Source organism: Heterocephalus glaber, unplaced genomic scaffold (genome assembly GCF_053883595.1).
Source record: "Heterocephalus glaber isolate CG9 unplaced genomic scaffold, H.glaber_assembly_v1.0 deba00000470, whole genome shotgun sequence".
In the NCBI taxonomy this organism is placed as follows: Eukaryota; Metazoa; Chordata; class Mammalia; order Rodentia; family Bathyergidae; genus Heterocephalus; species Heterocephalus glaber.
In genome coordinates, this window is record NW_028258145.1 from 8,393,482 (window position 1) to 8,411,594 (window position 18,113).

The window sequence follows — 18,113 nt, forward strand, 5'->3', positions numbered from 1 at the left end:
AAAACTAACATTTGTATCAAAGTTACCTGATGATATAACTACAGGACCCTCTATAATGAAAATGACTTTTCATATTTTCATCTTTTCTCTGGAGAATTTTAAGAATCACTGATTCAAGCGATGGTTTTAACTAGAAACACAAGTACTCATTCATTCCAAGCAAATGAAAACCAAAAACACAATTGTACTTTTCAGTATAGTGTTCTTTCAACATAATCTATAAAAAATTTTTCCTATCGTTTTAACAAAAAACATTTCTCTCAATCACTTTTATATGGTGGATATGGTTGGCAATAATGAAAGTAACATGTTGATTTCACTCTTGTTTTTCATATGTTTCACTTTTTTCTTCATGAGACCTAAGTTCTGATGAGTATCACATATGTCTAAATAACTCAGCACTGGTACTCTTGGGGTCTTTGACAGTATTCGCTTAAACATGGATGGTGACCTTCTCTCAGGGGCTTCTTTTGAGTAGTCAATGGGAAGGGGACAGATTTTTAAAACATTTTTCAAAAGTGTAGCTCCAACATGTGGCCCTGCCTGTAACCTCAAATGGCTAGATTAGAGCTCGTCCCTATGGGACATAGATCAATCACAAAACTGGAAACCTTAGAGGTCAGAAAGGAGATAAAAACAGGTCCAGAGAGCAAACATGGACTGAGTGGAATAGAATTTACAGCATTCAGAATCTGGGGGTACTTAGTTGGGGGCATGTGCTTCCTCTACTCTCTGTTTTTCAGGAGGGGTGTGAATTTCTTGGCAATAATTCAAATTAGAAATACCTATAGGAAATATATAAAGAAGTTTACATGTTGATAACTTCCATGTTAAGATTTTGCTCCAAGATTCCTTTTCTTGGCCATCAAATACTCATATTTAACTGTCAATGAGACTTGGGTCCTTGAATAGCTAATCAAACCCATTTTGCTCTGAACACATGGTTTTCCACATCAATTTTTTTTCAAATTTTAAACATTGATTAACATATAGCATGTGTACACATCAAAGGGGAACAGTGAGATATTTCAACACACACATAATTGAACTCTTAGTTCCTAGTTTCATTTTCTTTCTTCTCCACACCTCACTTCAAGTGGTAGGTGGCTGTCCTAACCATCCAGTGGCTCTGGTCTAAAAAATTACAATCTATTCATTAATTCATTGATTGTTTTCTCTGCAATCCATCCAAATATGTCCGTGGCTCTATATTTTAAATATGTTCAGTATCCAACCCTATCTATTCACCTTCACTGTAAGGATGTAAGTCACAACTTAGTAACACGTCTCCCTGCTTTCTACTCTGCCCCTTCTTGTTGTTTATTTTCCAAATATAATTTAAATTTTTTAAAGTATATTAATTTTTAACTAGTGCATAAAAACCATAAAAGTTATGCATATTAATGGGAATTCATGAGATATTTCAATACATGCATACATTGTGTAAAGTTTAAATCAGACTAAACATACTTATAACGTCAATCACCTGTCATTTCTTTATGGGAAAGCATTCAAACCTGGTCATATAGCTTTTTGAACTATGTATCATGTTATTATTACCTATAGTTACCCTCTTGTGCATGAGGACTCCAAGCTCCTTAGCCCTCTCTGACTGTACATTAGCACTCACTGATTAGTCTCTGCTCATCGCTCTCTCACATTCTTCTCTACAGTCTCTGGTAACCCTCATTCTGCTCTTGTTTTCTGTAAGACTCACTTTTCCAGATTCCACATAAGAATGAGTCAAGATAATGTTTTGGGACATGACTCAGACCATGTGATTCTCATCCTTAAAACTATCCAAAGATTTCCCCTCTCACTCAGTGTAAAAGCTGGAGCACTGACATGACACACAGCATTGTAGATAACCTGGTCCATCCTAATTCTTGGCCTTGGCTTCTCTTTCTACTCACTGTCCCAGAACCATGCTGCCTCCTCTCTCCTGGAGTGGATCCTGCAGGTCTGGTTTCTGGATCTCCTTAGTATTCCAATCTTTGACAAGGGTCTTCTCCCAGAATCCACATGGCTTCCTACTCACTTCCTGCTGGTCTTTCTCCCCATGGCCCCTTATCCTTGAGGGCTTCCCTGGTGCCTTTTAGAAAATGACCTCTGCATCCCTGCCTCTGTTCTTCTCCCACTATACTCCTCCATTGCATTTGTTGTTGCCTTACATCAACTGGCTAACTGAATATAAATTTCAGCCATGGTGAGATGCATGGTTATTTTATGCATCACTAAGAAAGAAAATATTGCTAATTAAACCATGAAACAATAATTTCTCTGCTTAGGATTTTTATTTTAATCATAGTAGAAGGGCTCTTTTAGATTTACTGAAGCATAAATTTTTCTCACCTGTTACCTTTCTACATGCAAAAACATGAAGAGGACAAATAAAAGAAATAGTTATTCCAAAAAATTCTTCATATCAAGAAACTTTGAGAAAAAAAAATTAAGATGTGATATGTATATGTACAAATTCCCCTAGGTGGGTGTAATTATTATGTATTATGAACATGTTCCGATAAAAAACAGTACATATAAATCAATAATTTTTAGAAAGAAACAGTTGTCTACATTCCTGTTCTATGTCAGCATAGTCCACAAATCATGCTGGGTTGTCTTCTGTCCTTTTGGTTCTGATATTTCCTTTTTGTGGCCTACAGGACAAGGGCCCCAGAGAGCTGACATCTTTTCCCGTTAATGTAAGTAATAAAATGATTTCCAAAGTGGCACAAGTCTTTATTGGCTAAAACAAACCTTGGCCTTGCCTTTTATTTTGGGCCTGCCACTGCCTTCCAATGAACTGCTTGTTCTATATTAGCCTAATGATTACTCCACACATCAAATTATATTTATATTGTTTTAATAAAAAGCACATTATAACTTATTATTCTAAAAGAAAATATGAAATTCCACTTATTCTACTGATGAACATTTATCTAACAAATACTAAATATATTCCTGTTTCTATCTGCCTTTCTGCATTAAAATTTGATCTTAACGTTACATCATAAAATAATCTCTTAGAAGAGCTTTTTACATGGCAACTCAACAGGTGAGCCACTATCCACAAAATTCACTTAATGGAAGTTTTGAAAATATGAAGCATCATAATTCAAGTTAGATATCACAAATGATAACTTAGCTGCAATGAATATAAGGTGTAGGAGTCATTGCAGTGTCTAAGATTTTGAAACATGAAAGATTACACATTTTAGAATTGATAAAATTAGATATTTTCTTGTTTTCTTGTGACTCTCTTCCATCCTTGGAGTGCAAGCTTATGATTGATGGAACTTTATGAGTTTTATTCATTACTTGTGTGCCACTGATTAAAATGTAGAAGATGTATGGTATGTCATTAAAAACTATTTGTCTAAAGGAAGGAAGGAGGAAAGAGGGGACTAGTCTGCCCCCCTTGGATTCCCACAGTAACAGAGTGCCATGTTGCTTTTACCTTCACTAGCTTCCTGACACCTGTTGGTTTTGGATAGTTAAGGAACAGCTTAATAGAATTCAACTGCAAACAAGGTCAAGGCAAAAATGCAGATCAAAGTACCTTTGAAAGGCTGACAAGGGAAGAAAATATTATTGTTAAGATGATAGGAACAGAAGGAGGTAGGAATTGAACTTATTTCTATTGCCACCTATCGTGCTGACCCAGACTCAACCTTTCTGGCTCACTCCACTACCTTCAGTTATATTTGGGTCGCTCTCCTCACAGACAATGTAATTAAAAGCTTCAAGTCAGAGTGAAAGGCTTTTTTATATACTTCACTCAATCTATTTCTTTTGTCCTTTTGCATGGATATTACATTGTCCCTACATGATATTTTGCTACCAAACTTGACTTTTGTGCCTGTCTTTTCAAATAAGAGAACAAATTCCTTTGCACCCACACTTTGGCAAGTGAGGCACAGAAACAGTCATGTGCAGGAAGATGTCAATCCCAAACAGCATCTGGACACACGCACATGAGATGTGTTTTATGCCTGGGGACTCCTTCAAAGACACGGAGCTAGGAAGTACTTAACCTTGGGCAACCCAAGGGAGATAAAAAAGGGATTTGGGGGCTATAAAATGTATATGAACTTAACTGTGCAAACCTGAGTTGAAAGAAAGGGGAGGAGGAAATCTTGCGAGAACATGATGAAGTTTTATTGTCCTCTGTTGTGGGACCTATTTGAGGACTCCCTTTTATTCCACTTTTCCTCTGAGGAAGAAACACAGGGTTGCTCTTTCAATAGGCATTGGTGAAGAGAGACCCCTAAACATACAATGCAGAGTGTAAAAGAAGGGACCTCAGGGCGACAGTCATGAGCTTAACTATTCCCCTTTTAAAGATCTATATTTGTATTCTTCCTCCCATCCTCTACAAGAGTAACATTCCTTTCTCTAGCCTTCTGTTTTAATATGGCATGATGGCAAATTATCAGCTGATTGGATTGAGAGATGTCCAGCAGATCAGTGAAGCAGACTGCTGGGTGTGTCTGTGGGGAGTTTCCAGGGATGACTCGTACTTGGGCTGAAGGTGAGGGTTAGACCCATCCCAATTATGGGTGGTACCACCCTATAGGCCTGCAGTACAGATGGAAGGAAAAAGGGAAGGGATGAAGTTGGTCCATGTTTGAGGCAGGCATGACACCACTGAGGTAAATTCCCGGGCCAATTGGTCTGTGTTTGAAAAGCCTGGTTCAGCTCGAGCTGTTGTGTCTTTCCCTGCTGCCATCACCTGTGGACATGAGACCAGCTGCTCCAGCCTTTCAACGTGGACACACCAGCGAGTCTCCAGGGGCCTCCCAGGCCCTGAGCAGCAGACTGTGCTGCGTCCTTGTCTATCCTGTTCTGTGGCTTCTAGCTCTCTGAACTGAGCAGATTCTGAGTCCTCTGGTTCTGTAGAGGGCAGAGGGCCACTGTGGGCCATCCTCTCTCTGACACTGTAAGCCTCCTCTAGTGAGTCCCCTTGCATAATTTTACATTATGTGTGTATTTCCCTATTGAGTCTGTGCCTCTAGAGAGCCCTAACTAATAGATGGCTACTACATGATTACCAAGTGCTTCAGATTCCAAAGACTTCCCTCTAATTAGGCAGAACACTTGTTAAACAATGCTAACCAAACCTTCAGTATAACAAGAAAACCAGTTAGACCATAACCTGATGTGGAATTTAAGGACAAAACAAAGAGTGGAATAAAGTGTATATTATAAAATGGCAAAATCTCAGACAAACCTATCTATCTGCTAATATTTAATGTTGTTGTGTTAGAGGACAGGGATCTTAATATAAGTTCCTTTTTACCATCTGTACAAACTTCTAACAATAAGAGAAAGTAAGTAATAACTTTTGACGATGATAAAACACCATTCACTTACAGGACTGTGTTTTCCACCCGCGGTGTGTTGCTCGGAACTATTTATAGCAAACTCTGAAACCTGGCATCAGTTCCATTAAACATCCATGTTCAATTTCACTCCCTAGTCAACATCACCTAAGGGGTGGTTTTGCCATACAGCAATCCCCAGGCCCTCCTTATGTGCAGTTTGGTTTTGCACAGTTTCAGTTACCCATGGTCATCTGTGATCTGAACTAAATGAAATTCCAGTAACAAACAACTCATGAGTTCTGAAGTGGATGCCATCAGAGCAGCATGGTGCAACCTCAGCCATCCAGCACAGTCCCACCTATGATACACATCATCCTTTAGTCCAACCTGTCCCCACGGTGTGTGTAACTCATTTGTCACTCAATTAGCAACTGTCTGGTTTATCATAGGATCACCATGCTGCATTGGATTCACCCTAATCTTATCTAAGCTTATCTCCAAAGAGCAAGATCAGTGACATCTGCAATTACAATATACCACAGAGACCCCACAGAATGCTCCCTTTTAGTAAAAAGGTGAAAGTTATTCACAGCAGGGAATGAAAAAAATTATGATAATGTTCCCACGCGCTACAGTAAAAATAAGTCCTTCACCTGTGAAATTATGAAGATGAAGGAAAAAATTGTACTAGTTTTGTGCTAATTTTGCTATCACATCTCAAACTTCAAAAGTTTCAGCCACAGTGCCCAAGAAGTGCTTAGAATAGAAAGGGCTTCATGTATATGGGTGAAGGACAAGAGCAGAAACATCTTTCAATTGAAGGAAACAAGCATTGCACCTCCACAGAGACAGCAGCAAGGCGTCTCCTGAACCATAGGACAGCCAGATATTTACCACAATTAAGGCATGGGCCACAGATTCAGGGAGAAGTCTGGATGAAAATTGTAAAGATCACTTGGAATGCATCTATGTGTCTCAGTGTGAAAGCCTAGGATTTAGTCTCTAGGAAGGAAGGGAGGGAGGGAGGGAGAGAGAGAGAGAAGGAAAGAAAGAAAGAAAGAAAGAAAGAAAGAAAGAAAGAAAGAAAGAAAGAAAGAAAGAAAGAAAGAAAGAAAGAAAGAAAGAAAGAAAGAAAGAGAAAGAAAGATTGTAGAGAGGTTCTGTCTGCTGCTGAAAGGTTGCTGGCACATTCCTGACATCGTTAAAGAAGTTTATTAAGGAAAAAAGATACCTTCCGGACTCAGTCTTGAATTATTAACTAATCATGATGATTTATTATTAATTGATAATTAACTGATTGTTATAATATTACTAATTATAACTAATAATAGTAGTTATTATGTTCCATCTCTTACTGTGCCTAATTATTAGTTAGATTTATTCTATCACAATCTCTTACTGTGTCTAATTTATAAATGAAATGCTGTCCTAGGTAGGCATGTATAGGAAAGAGCAGTGTCTAGAGGGCTTCAGGCATCCACCGGGGTCCTGGAATATGTCTCCCACAGTTAAGGGGAGATTGCTATAAATATTAAGCTGAGAGGATGGTCTCATTCTTGTAAACTCTCCTCTAGGCTGTAATTTAAAACATAGGCATAAACAAATCCTGAGATCTGTTTAACTTTTTAAAACACATTGTTTTGAAAATAAATAATTACAGGCTATACCCTGCATGTGGATAAATATACATTTGTATAAAAATGTTGCAGTGTTTACTTGGTTTTGCCATGAAATCTCATTATCATTTCACGTTTTATACATTTTACTGTAGAAAAATGAGTCCTGGAAGTTGAAATTAGAAGTGGTAACAATAGGGAAAAAGACACAGAGTGTGTAGAAAAAAAAGGAAAGACTATAGCTATACTTGTTGTACTCCTGTCCTTGGAATTACCACTTCCCACCCATCAGCTCTGAAGCCAGTGAGGGGAGTGGAGGGGTCCATTCCACAGCCAAGATTGCCAGGGTAGAGGACCAGATGGCAGGGTGAGGACCAGACACTGGGGTTTTATGATGTGTGAGTGTGTGTGTGTGTGTGTGTTGGATTTTTATTTTATATATTCCATTCAGTATTACATATTTGGATTTTATAATTTATATGCACAACATGTAAAATATACATTTTCATTTCTTTATAATAATTTTGGGAAGTTTTGAAAAAATAATTGTGACTTTTGGAATGGCTTGTGCATAAGAGGACAAGGAACTCAAATTAATTGTGTTCAATATTTAAACTTTCCACTCTCATGGCTTATTACGAAGTTTTTGCAAACACCTTGTGGATTTCAATAGTCTTCAAAGCCCTTTACACAACATTTCCCAGAAAATGAAAGAGAAAGTGCATACTGTATATAGTAAAATGCTATGTGCCTCAAGGAGGTGCTTATTTCCTTATTTTTAGTGATTATATATGTTTGCATATGTGTGTGTTTAAGTGTATACACACATATGGTAAAAACAAAAATGTTTGCACATACTACAATCATATTTACACTTTTACACATAAACTTTTGCATACAAGCATATATTCTACAATTACTTGCTATGTAGTTGTATGTGGTAATATGAAAAATGAACATAAGTTAAAATATAAACTATCAACAAGAAAGTCTCTATGCAGTAATTTATCAACATACTTATTTAGTAACTGTCAGGAATACAAATATTTGTTTATTCACCTAACATACATGTTAACATTGGCAACACTTTGTTGACAACCCTCTTAGTTATTGTGTACTTGCTAGAGGTGAGAGTTAAAACTCTAGGTTTGATCAGTCTGCAAATATCTGAAAAGAAAGTCATTAGGGCCACTTATAGTGCGCGAGAAAACCTCAGTCTACTGGAGCAAGCTTCTGTCTACCAGGAAGCACAGATCCAGTACAGTGCTCATACACAGATATGCAGTCATGAGGACCACAGCTCAGCAGGGTCTGGTCCAGCAGATGGCCCTCTGGGGTCTGCACCCACCCAGCTGGCACAAGCCATGGGGCAGAGGGCACAGACTTGGAGAAGCAGGACTCAGCTGATTGTCCAGTTCCTCAAAGGACTTTCCCCAATGCCTATTGGTAGGTACTTTATTGTCATTTACTACAGTCTCACTTTAGCAATTGAACTAGCCTATTTCATGTCTTATTCTTTAAGCAGTTATGAATCTTCATAGTAGTATCACAAATGCCTCACTATATTTACTCATCGTTTGTTTTGATATATTAAAGTTGATATTATCTCCTCTTAAAACATCTTGTTCTTTTTCTTCGTAAGACAACATTAAATGTTGCAGCGATTATTTATAAACAAATATATTCCATTTAAAAACTTAAGGTGAGTTTAAATTCAATGTGGAACCCCAGATGGGATCTTGGGAGTGAAAAATGGCATCAAGCTAAAAAATGAAAAAAAATTCAAATTAAGTATGGATGACAATGAATAATAATGTATCAAAATTAGCTCATTAATCATTAAAAATGCCATACTAATATAAAATGTTAAATATGTAGGGAAATTGGTGTGAGGTATGAAAACTCGATATTTTTCAATTTCTCTATACATCTAAAATTCTTCTAAAAGAAAGTTTGTTTTTATTTTTTTTAAAAGTGAACAAATAGAACCTATGTGAAATGAGAACAAGCCCAGTTGTGGTTGCCTATTCCTGTAATTCCAGCACTGGAAAGCTGAGGCAGGAGGATTGCAAGTTTGAGCCCATTCTGGGCAACTGGTGAGTACTTTGCTTAAAAATAATGGACTAAGAAAATAGCTCAGTGTAAAGGTCCTGACTTCAATTCCCAGGAAAAAACAAAAAATCATACACCTAAGAACAAAGTTTTAAAATTTTGGGTGTTAGTATACAATTGAAAAGAATAATCATTTAATGTTATTTTTTCTACAAGGAATTATATGCATAACTTTATACCCAAGAAAACAGTTTCAAGTGTTTAGGCATAAGTAGGGTTCCTGGGCTGTGATCCAGCCACTCATGGAGGATGTCCTGGAGCACGAAAACAGACAGCAGGTGAACTGGTCCAATCTGAACAGTTGGATTGTCACATTTGGTAAGTCAAAGTGACATTACACTAGGAACAGCCATAAAGGTATCCATAGCCAAAACAATAGATGACAAATAAATTCAGAATCCATGTTTTTAGATGGTGTGATTCCCCTGCATTTCTTGAAGCTAAAGTGTGTCTTCTAAGATCAATAGTTGTATTTTATTTTGCGTCCAGTCTAAATTCTTTTGATCAGAGGGTTTATTCCACTTACAGTTAATGTAATTATCGGTATGTGTGGATTTCTTCTTCCATTTTGCTATTGTTAGTTTCATCTCTCTTTTTATTTATCTTATGTGTCTGTTTCCATCCTGTTTTATACAAAAGAGATATATTTAATGTGATTTCAAATTCCTTTGTTTTAAAACTATTTTTTAAATGTACGCTCTTCTTGGTTACTCTTGGGATTGGAATATCTATCTTAAAATCCCCCAAAATACCTCAAGTTGGTATTGACTTAATTCTGATAAAATACAGAAAGATTTTTACAGCATAGCCCTGCTTATTCCACCTATCTTTTGTGCCATTGTTTTAGATTACATATATACTTGTTAAAAACTCAACATAAAGTTGTAATTTTTACTTTAAACAATCTTATGTTAAAGAAAAAGAATGTATATTTACAGCAGGCCCCTTTAACCTGGTTATACTTTCTGGAATCAAAACATGGTCTAAAAATGCTACATAGAAAATTCCAGAAATAAATAGTGCATAGCTTTAAATTGTGTATCCTTCTGTATACCATGATGAGGTCCCCCACTGTATCATTGTGTCCCATCCAGGTGGTTCATGGTCTTCTGGCTTCTAGTACACACACTGTGGCACAACCTCTCAGTAGGTGTGTCTGCTGTCAGATCTACTGTCACAATATTATGGTGCTTTGTGTTCAAATAACCCCTGGGCAGCCTTATGCCAGGATACAATCCCCACATCACCCACCTCATTTCTCTTATGTAACCATGGAAGCATCTCACATCACATGAATGGCACAAGTCACAGTACAATATTTTGAGAAAGACTGCATTCATATAACTTTTGCAGTATATTGTTAACATTATTGTATTTCTTTACTAGTCATTGTTAATCCCCCCCACACACACACACACATACACACACTCCTTTCCTCTCCCTCCCTCTCTCTTTCCAGTCCTGAGGATTAAACCCAGGTGCATTCTACCATGGAGCCACATTTCCAGCCCTTCTGATTATTTCATAACAAGGTCTTGCTAAGTTGTCCTGGCTGCATCCATACTTGAGAACCTCCTGCCTCAACTTCCCAAGTAGGTGGGATTACAGGCATGCCTTAGCTGCATGTTTTAAACTCTCACTATGCCTAATTTATAAATTGAAATTTATTATAGGCAAATAAGAGATGAAAAAAAATATATATATATGAATGATTTAGTACTACCTTCATCTTCAGGGATCTTCTGAACATCTGGGAACACATTCCCCATCAATAAAGAGGGACTACCATGCTTCTAAACAGATAGGTAGGTAGATAGATAGGTAGATAGATAGATAGATAGATAGATAGATAGATAGATAGATAGATAGATAGATGGTAGGTGGATGGATGGATAAACAGACAGACAGATATGCAAATATCTATGCACACAAAAATCCATGATAGACTTTTAAGTACAGACAAATAATCCTAGCACTCAAGAGGCTGAGTCAGGATGATAATGAATTTGAAGTTACAAATTTGGGCTACATAGCATCACTGTCACAAAAAAAGAAGCAAAATAAAATTTAATTTTATATGATTTGATGCAAATTTTTTAAATCCAAAAGACAGTAAATAATCCTAACAACATTTATTACAGTGTTTTATTTACCCCATAGGATAGCGAGAATCCCACTCAAGATTTTATATTCATCCACATTTTACCATTTATGATCACCTTCATTTTTTTTTTCATGTTTGAGACACCACTTCCAAGGCATTCTAATTTGGGTAAAAGGATATCTCTATCCTCAGATGATAAAACTTTGGGTTCAGAAAACCCTAAAGTTTGCAGAAAATATTATTAAACATACTCAATGAATTCAGCAAAATTGCAGGTTTTATTTTTGCTTTCCATATAATGAAATTCTGTTCCTTGGGTATGTACATTTAGGACTGAATAATTCTGCTTTCCTTAAAACTTTTTACCAGAATATTTTTATCCTTCACACTGAGACCCTAAAAGGCCCACATGTCAAAAAACTTTGTACTTGAGAAAACGAAGACTTATTTCCATTTCTTTAAATGATGAATAATATTGAACAGTATTTTAGGCAAATGAATAGTATACAAAATTTTTAACTTTTGACAGCTATTTCCGGTTTTTTGCTTTTTCAAATAAAGCTTTTCAAAAACTGTTGTGTGTGCCATTGTACCCAAATACTACTGATCTGACACAGAAACTTAGTCTGGACTAGTTTAAGGATATATTCACTTAGAATTTTGCTTGTAGAATATGCTTGCATTTCAAAAATTCCTGCTCACATCAAATTCCCAGAAAGTATATATGAGAGTATCCATTGCCTTACATGCCCAGTATTATTTGATAATATTAATTTTGGTGATTTAAGTAAAAAGCTGAATCTCATTATATTAAAATTTGTATTTCTAGGACTAGTGATGTTTTTGCTTTATTATTTATGTTGTGCATTCAGGGAATAGGGCACAGAAATGACCGGAAAATCTGCAGCAGCTATCTGTGCTTAAACCCCTGAATCCTTGATCTTGAGGTAATACTAGGTTGAACTCCACAGAAATGCTTCACTGATATGGAAGTAGATATTAATTACAGTACAAAACCTAAAAAAAATAGTAAGAGTAGTGAAATGTTGCAATATGCTGGATAAATCACAAGTGTCAACCTACTTAAACCCCAAATCCTGGAATATGGTGCAATCTCCCTTTCACAGATTGCTCTCTTTTTTTAATTCCATGATAGATTTCTAAAGTACAGACCTATAATTGTAGTAGTCAGGAGGCTGAGGCAGGAAAATTATGAATTTGAGACTACAAATTTGGACTACATAGCATGGCTTTGTCTAAAAAAAATGAAACAAAACAAAATTTAATTATATATGGTTTGATGTAAATTTTTTTATCCAAAAGATAATGTTAATCCTAACAACATTTATTACCATCTTTTATTTCCCCCATTAAATTGAGTGGTCTTTTATCATACTGCAATCCTTTAATACAATCTATAATGTGTCATTAACAAATTCATTTATTTCTGTAATATTTTATTAATTTAATTACTTTAGCTTTATATTTTTTGAAAAATTTCAATGTCTTTCTTATTTCCCAATTTTTTTTTTTAGTACCAGGGAATGAACTCAGGACCTTGAGCTCCGAAGCAGGGGGTGGAACCACTGAGTATTTCCCAATTTTTTAAGAATTATTATGAATTTTCCAAATGAAGATTAGAATGTGGGTCAGTGTCATGAAAAGGTCTCCTTTAGAATTTTTATTGACACTTATTATATTTATAGATTACCTTAAAAGCTGAAACTTTTATGGTATTAAGTCTTTCTTTTAGTAGAAAAAGCATGTTCCTCAATTAATTTATTTAGGATATCTTTCAAAAATGCACAGGTCATATTAAATACTTTCAATATTTCTTATCAACTACCTTTGTAAGTATTTTGCAGCTTGTTTCATTCTAATAAATCTAATCTTTTTCTACAAATGTTCTACTTCATTATTCCTGGAAAAATTAAAACTTTAATGTTGCAGTCTACAGGGACACCTCAAGGCTATTTCTCTTATTTTAATGTTTTTGATTTGGCTTTTAGAATTCCTAGGTGGCCTGTCATATGGTTTAAATAATGACAGTGTGTCTGTTTAATTCCATATTTCATTAAAGTTTTTCTTTTCTCTTATGCAACATTGGCCAGGACATGCACTACAATGTTAAGTAGTATTAGTGACATTTATATCTTTATCTAGTCCTTTTTTAAATCAAAGAATATTTTAAATTTTAACTATGATTTTGAAGCCAACTTTTAATGGTCATTTTATTTATATAGACCATGTTTTCTTCTATTTGTTAAGAGTTCTCAGTACTCTGGAGAAATTAAACTTATCAAATAGTATTTATTTTTCTATAAATACTATACTTATCTTTTACCCATGTAAAATATTCTCTAAGATGAATTCTTTTCAAATTTGTATTATGAGAATACACATTTTTAATAAAAACATGCTAATTTTTGTAATTTTTAATCACATCATTTATATTAAGATTAATTCTGATTACCGATCATAATAGCCATATACAAGAAGTTAACAGCAGTAATGGGGCAAAAATATTTTTAAATTCACCTTTTAATCTATTTACTCTAGTTTCCTTATCTCTGTTTATTTCTCTATTTTTACATAAAAATAAATCTAGGCAAATTTGCTGAGTTACACAGTACAGGCTTTTATAACCTGTACTCAGATAGCAGTAAATATTATTTCTACTTACCTGGTGTTGCTCTTTCCCCTTAAGTGAAATATTTTTTTCTTTCTTAAAGGGAGATCTTGCCTTATATCGGATCCCAATTGGAAATAGAGTACTTACTGAAAAATATATATTTTTCTGTTTCCTCATTCCCTTCCTTCCTTCCCATTTCCCTCCTCCCCTCCCTCCTTCCCTCCTTCCTTCCTCCTCTTCTTTCCTCCTTTTTTGTCTCCACCTCTTTCATTCATTCTTCCAGGGTGCTGGTAAACTTTCCATGGTCCAGGCTGTACCAGGGGAGCAGTGTCCAGATCCACGCACATGGAAAGTCACACAAATGTGCACTTGGTGGCACTGGAAGATGGGATGGCCAACTCACAAACATCAAAGGAACAGAGGCAGCATCTGAGCATGGCAGTCACAGAAAGGTCATCTTGTCCTGAACACAACAAATAACTTTTACTGGATGGAATATAATGGCCAGCTACTGTGTTCAGGCATTGTTCAGGGCACTAGGGACACAAAAGAGGAGAAACTTCAGGCCAAGCACTCAAAGAACTAGGAGCTTCTAGGAAAAACACATGAATCAGAGATTAATGGCAATGTAGAAAGTATCGGTGCACATGAGAGAGAAAGACTGCTAGAAAATGAAAGACAGCATGAACACTACCTGGGAAAATTAGGAAAGGCTTCATAGGGTGACTTTGTGCTGATTGTAATTTGCTTTACCTAATTTGTGCAAATAATCATGTCCATTTCAACATTTTATTTTAGTGATTAAATACATTGGTTAGTTGCTCAGTTAACCCAGCTATAACTTTTGTACACAGACGATCATGTCTTCTTTATCATCCACGCACTCATTCACTCATTAATGGAGATCATCCATTAAATCACAACATACTGACTGCCACTTCTGGGTTCAACAAGAAGTAAATCACAGCAAGTCTCTGACATCCTGAAATTTATTCTGTACTGGGGCTCACAAATGGCAATCAAAATCTCTCAAATAAACATACAGCTAGAGGACACAAAAACATATTCATTTCCAACCCATGTCCAACCTAGATTTTCAAGAATAGACTGTACAGCCTTGCAATAAGGACATTGTAGGATAGGGAATTTAGCTCAGTGGTTCTGCTGCCTGCCTCGCAAGCACAAGGTCCTGAGTTCAATCCCCAGTACCAAAAAAAAGAAGGACTTTGTAGTGTAACATGAAGAAGGAAGCTGATGGAACAACACCTGACCTGAGGTCTAAGCATGTGCAGGTGCAGGGAAGGGGTACAAGGCCTCACACCCAAGAATTACCTTGCTACAGGCCCTGTGGTTGAAGCAGGGTGCATGCAGGGTGCAGAAAAGTGTGAAAATTCAAGGGAGGATGGGTAAAATAAACACCAGAGAATTCAGGGAAGTCAGTGCTTACAAGCCCTTTTTGGAATTTCCTCTCTTAGAACAATGGGAAACTGCAGGGTATTGAATGTGGGGGGAAACATTGATTTCCAGGTGGTTGCAACGTGGCAAATGGATTCAAAGTTTTCAGCTCTTCCCACCATTCTACTGCATTTATCTGAGTTAAGTTCTCACTTTTAATCTTCTTGCAATGATGCTGACCCTGTTTCTGACATGGGTGCGATGTTTTCTATCTCCCAGGCATTTTCTTAACTGCTTTCCATGGATTATTTCATCTTTCCAACAATCTTACAAGTTAACATCTATTCATGCCCAGTATCATAGATGTGGGAACACAGGCACAAAAATATTTGGGTGAATTGTCTAAGGTCACAGAGGCATAGATCTGAACATTACTTTGGATTTCTGGCACTGCTATCATTTTTTGCATGATGGTGATTTGATCGTTTTCTAGTATTTAATTAGTTTTGCTACATATCATCTCAAACTATCACAAGTAAAAGAAGTTAAAATATGAAATTAGGTAACCATTCATGTCAAATGAGGTTAATGTTTAAAGCATTGTACATTACTGTACATCTGATTTTTTGCCTGTATGTTCCTAATTGCCCTAGAACAAAAATATTATAGAAAAGCAGTGATGTTCTGTTGAATACAATTTTAATTGTATCTTTATTTTAATGAGACTTTTGAATATTTCAAATACATTTCAACTTAAAATAAAGCACTTCCAGTGAAACATTTTTCTCTCAAAAGTGTCTTGACTGGGCCGGGGATTTAGCTCAGTAGTTCCAGTGCCTGCCTCGCAAGCACAAGGTCCCAAGTTCGATCCCCGGTACGAAAAAAAAAACAACAAAAAAAACCTGTTTTGATAAGTTTGTTGAGATACTTGGAGGTTCAAAATGCTAAGATTTCCTTGTGTTTATTACTTTTTAATTTACATGTATTTAGAATGTCAGCAAGTAAGATAGGTTTCTGTAAGATTTAGTGTTCCCATAATGAGGGTATTCTATTTTAAATGTTACCTTGTGCATGCACAATATTATTGGCTCTAAATAACACATGTAACAGTCACACAGTTGTAAATGTTATTTAATTAAAGACTTTTAATCTGTATTATTTAAATAAAATTTATTTCCCTTAACCTTACATGAGAAAGAAAATTTCCAAACACTAAACAATGTGATATTCAAAATGTAGACCTACTAGTTAAATGCAGATTAATTTTTTAACAAGAATTCCTATGCAGTCCGTGGATAGTTCCCACATCCCATTGTGATTGACAAGGCTGACATATGGAATAGTTCACAAAATCCCAGGTGACTGACAGATGGAGAATAGAAAGGCAGATAAAGTTGCCTAGAGAGCTGAGGATGATTTCATATTCAGCGGTTTTGATCAAAAGGATTCCAGATCTCACACTAAATTTAGCACCGCTGGCAATTAGTGCATGATTTATTCAGTCCTTTCATTTGCTGGTTGACAAATGGAAAACAAGCACAAAATTAAAAATAAGTTTATTTCCAGCATTTCGGATATTTAAAATGTGTGTGTCTTTGTTTGCACATAAATTAACATGAGATGAATTTATAGTGAGATTAGATCTGAAATGGAGATGCAAGCAATAAATAAGAGCTTTTTTATATGTCGTACGGACAGAACAGGTGTTTGAATTAAGAAATACTAATATGTTTAACAGCACGGCTCCACCTTTAGCATTAGGGAGTTGATGCTTTCCTAAATTTAGAATAATCTTTCCACAATTGAGAGTTCTTTCATAAGCTTCCAACATAGGTGACCATCTGTATGACAATATTAATGCTTTTCAGTCTAACAATAACAAAAAAAACTCAAAACAACTCCAACTTCCAGGGCTCTTTTGCATTCCAGGGCAGGTCCTTGGGCTTTTCAACCTGGTTTTTGCCTCATGGGTGTCCTTGTTGAAAAGGCAGGAGACATCTGGTTCTGAGCCCTCCTATCACCTATAAATGGAATTATTAGACCTCAGCATTTTTGTAGTATCCTTCCAGCTAAGCATGGGGAGCACTCTCCAGGCTCTCCTCCTACGGCAGGGACCCACCATGCCATGAGCCTGTGTATGATGCCACCCAATGTCAGTCCACACCTGGAGAATAGCACAGCTGTAAACAGCCCCTCCCGGGAACTTTGATTGAAGACGTAGAAAATGAATCGAGCAAAATCTCTCTTTTTTTCAATAGCATAAAAAAACACAATCATCACATCTGAAAGATCTTGTGATTTCTGAGTAGGTGTATGTGTCTATCTCCTTCTCAGAAGCCTCCTTGGCACTGTCTAATAGAGCCCCCTAGAAACATGAATGAGTTTCTGGAGGTACTTGGAAGCTGGAAGGATGTCTCAGAGTGTGAGGCTTCTTCTGGCTCTTCATCCAACACAAGTGGCCCATGGAGGTGACCTGACATCAAAAGCAAATCAGAGCCACCGCTGAGGACAACATAGGACCATCAGCCAAGCACTGGAGACTTGGAAACTGTAGGGGCAGATGTTTGGGACACTGATAGATTTTCTTATTTGATTCATATTCCAGCTCTGACATTCAACTTTATTTGTATTCATTATTCACAGTGTGAACTAGAACAGTTTTTAAAATAGCATAAAATCCACTTAAATTATAATGGAAAGAATTGTGCTCAATGTGATGCTTTAATTACTGTTAAACTAAACTTGGGATATGGGAAATGTCAATTATCATTGGCCACATGAAGGCTGAGCCCAGGATTTAGCCCGCAGATATGTGCTGTGCATGGGGGTGCAGCTCACTGGCACAGCCTGCCTCAGGAGCCCCCACCGTGCCTCAAATCTGCCTGCTCTCTCCCCACACACCCTGCAGCATCATCACCTTCTTATTAGTC

The 18,113-nt window shown here is 36.4% G+C and overlaps 1 long non-coding RNA gene across 2 annotated transcripts in view; it reads left to right on the plus strand.

Moving 5' to 3' along the window:
* Nucleotides 1-16,292, plus strand: part of LOC147829756 (uncharacterized) — a 211,655-nt gene extending 195,363 nt beyond the window's left edge. For both annotated transcript variants that reach the window (XR_015448376.1, XR_015448375.1), the window contains exons 3-4: nucleotides 8,916-9,036; nucleotides 14,072-16,292. This is a non-coding gene — a long non-coding RNA (uncharacterized LOC147829756). The remainder of the gene's footprint in view (nucleotides 1-8,915; nucleotides 9,037-14,071) is intronic.
* The last annotated feature ends 1,821 nt before the right edge of the window (nucleotides 16,293-18,113 follow it).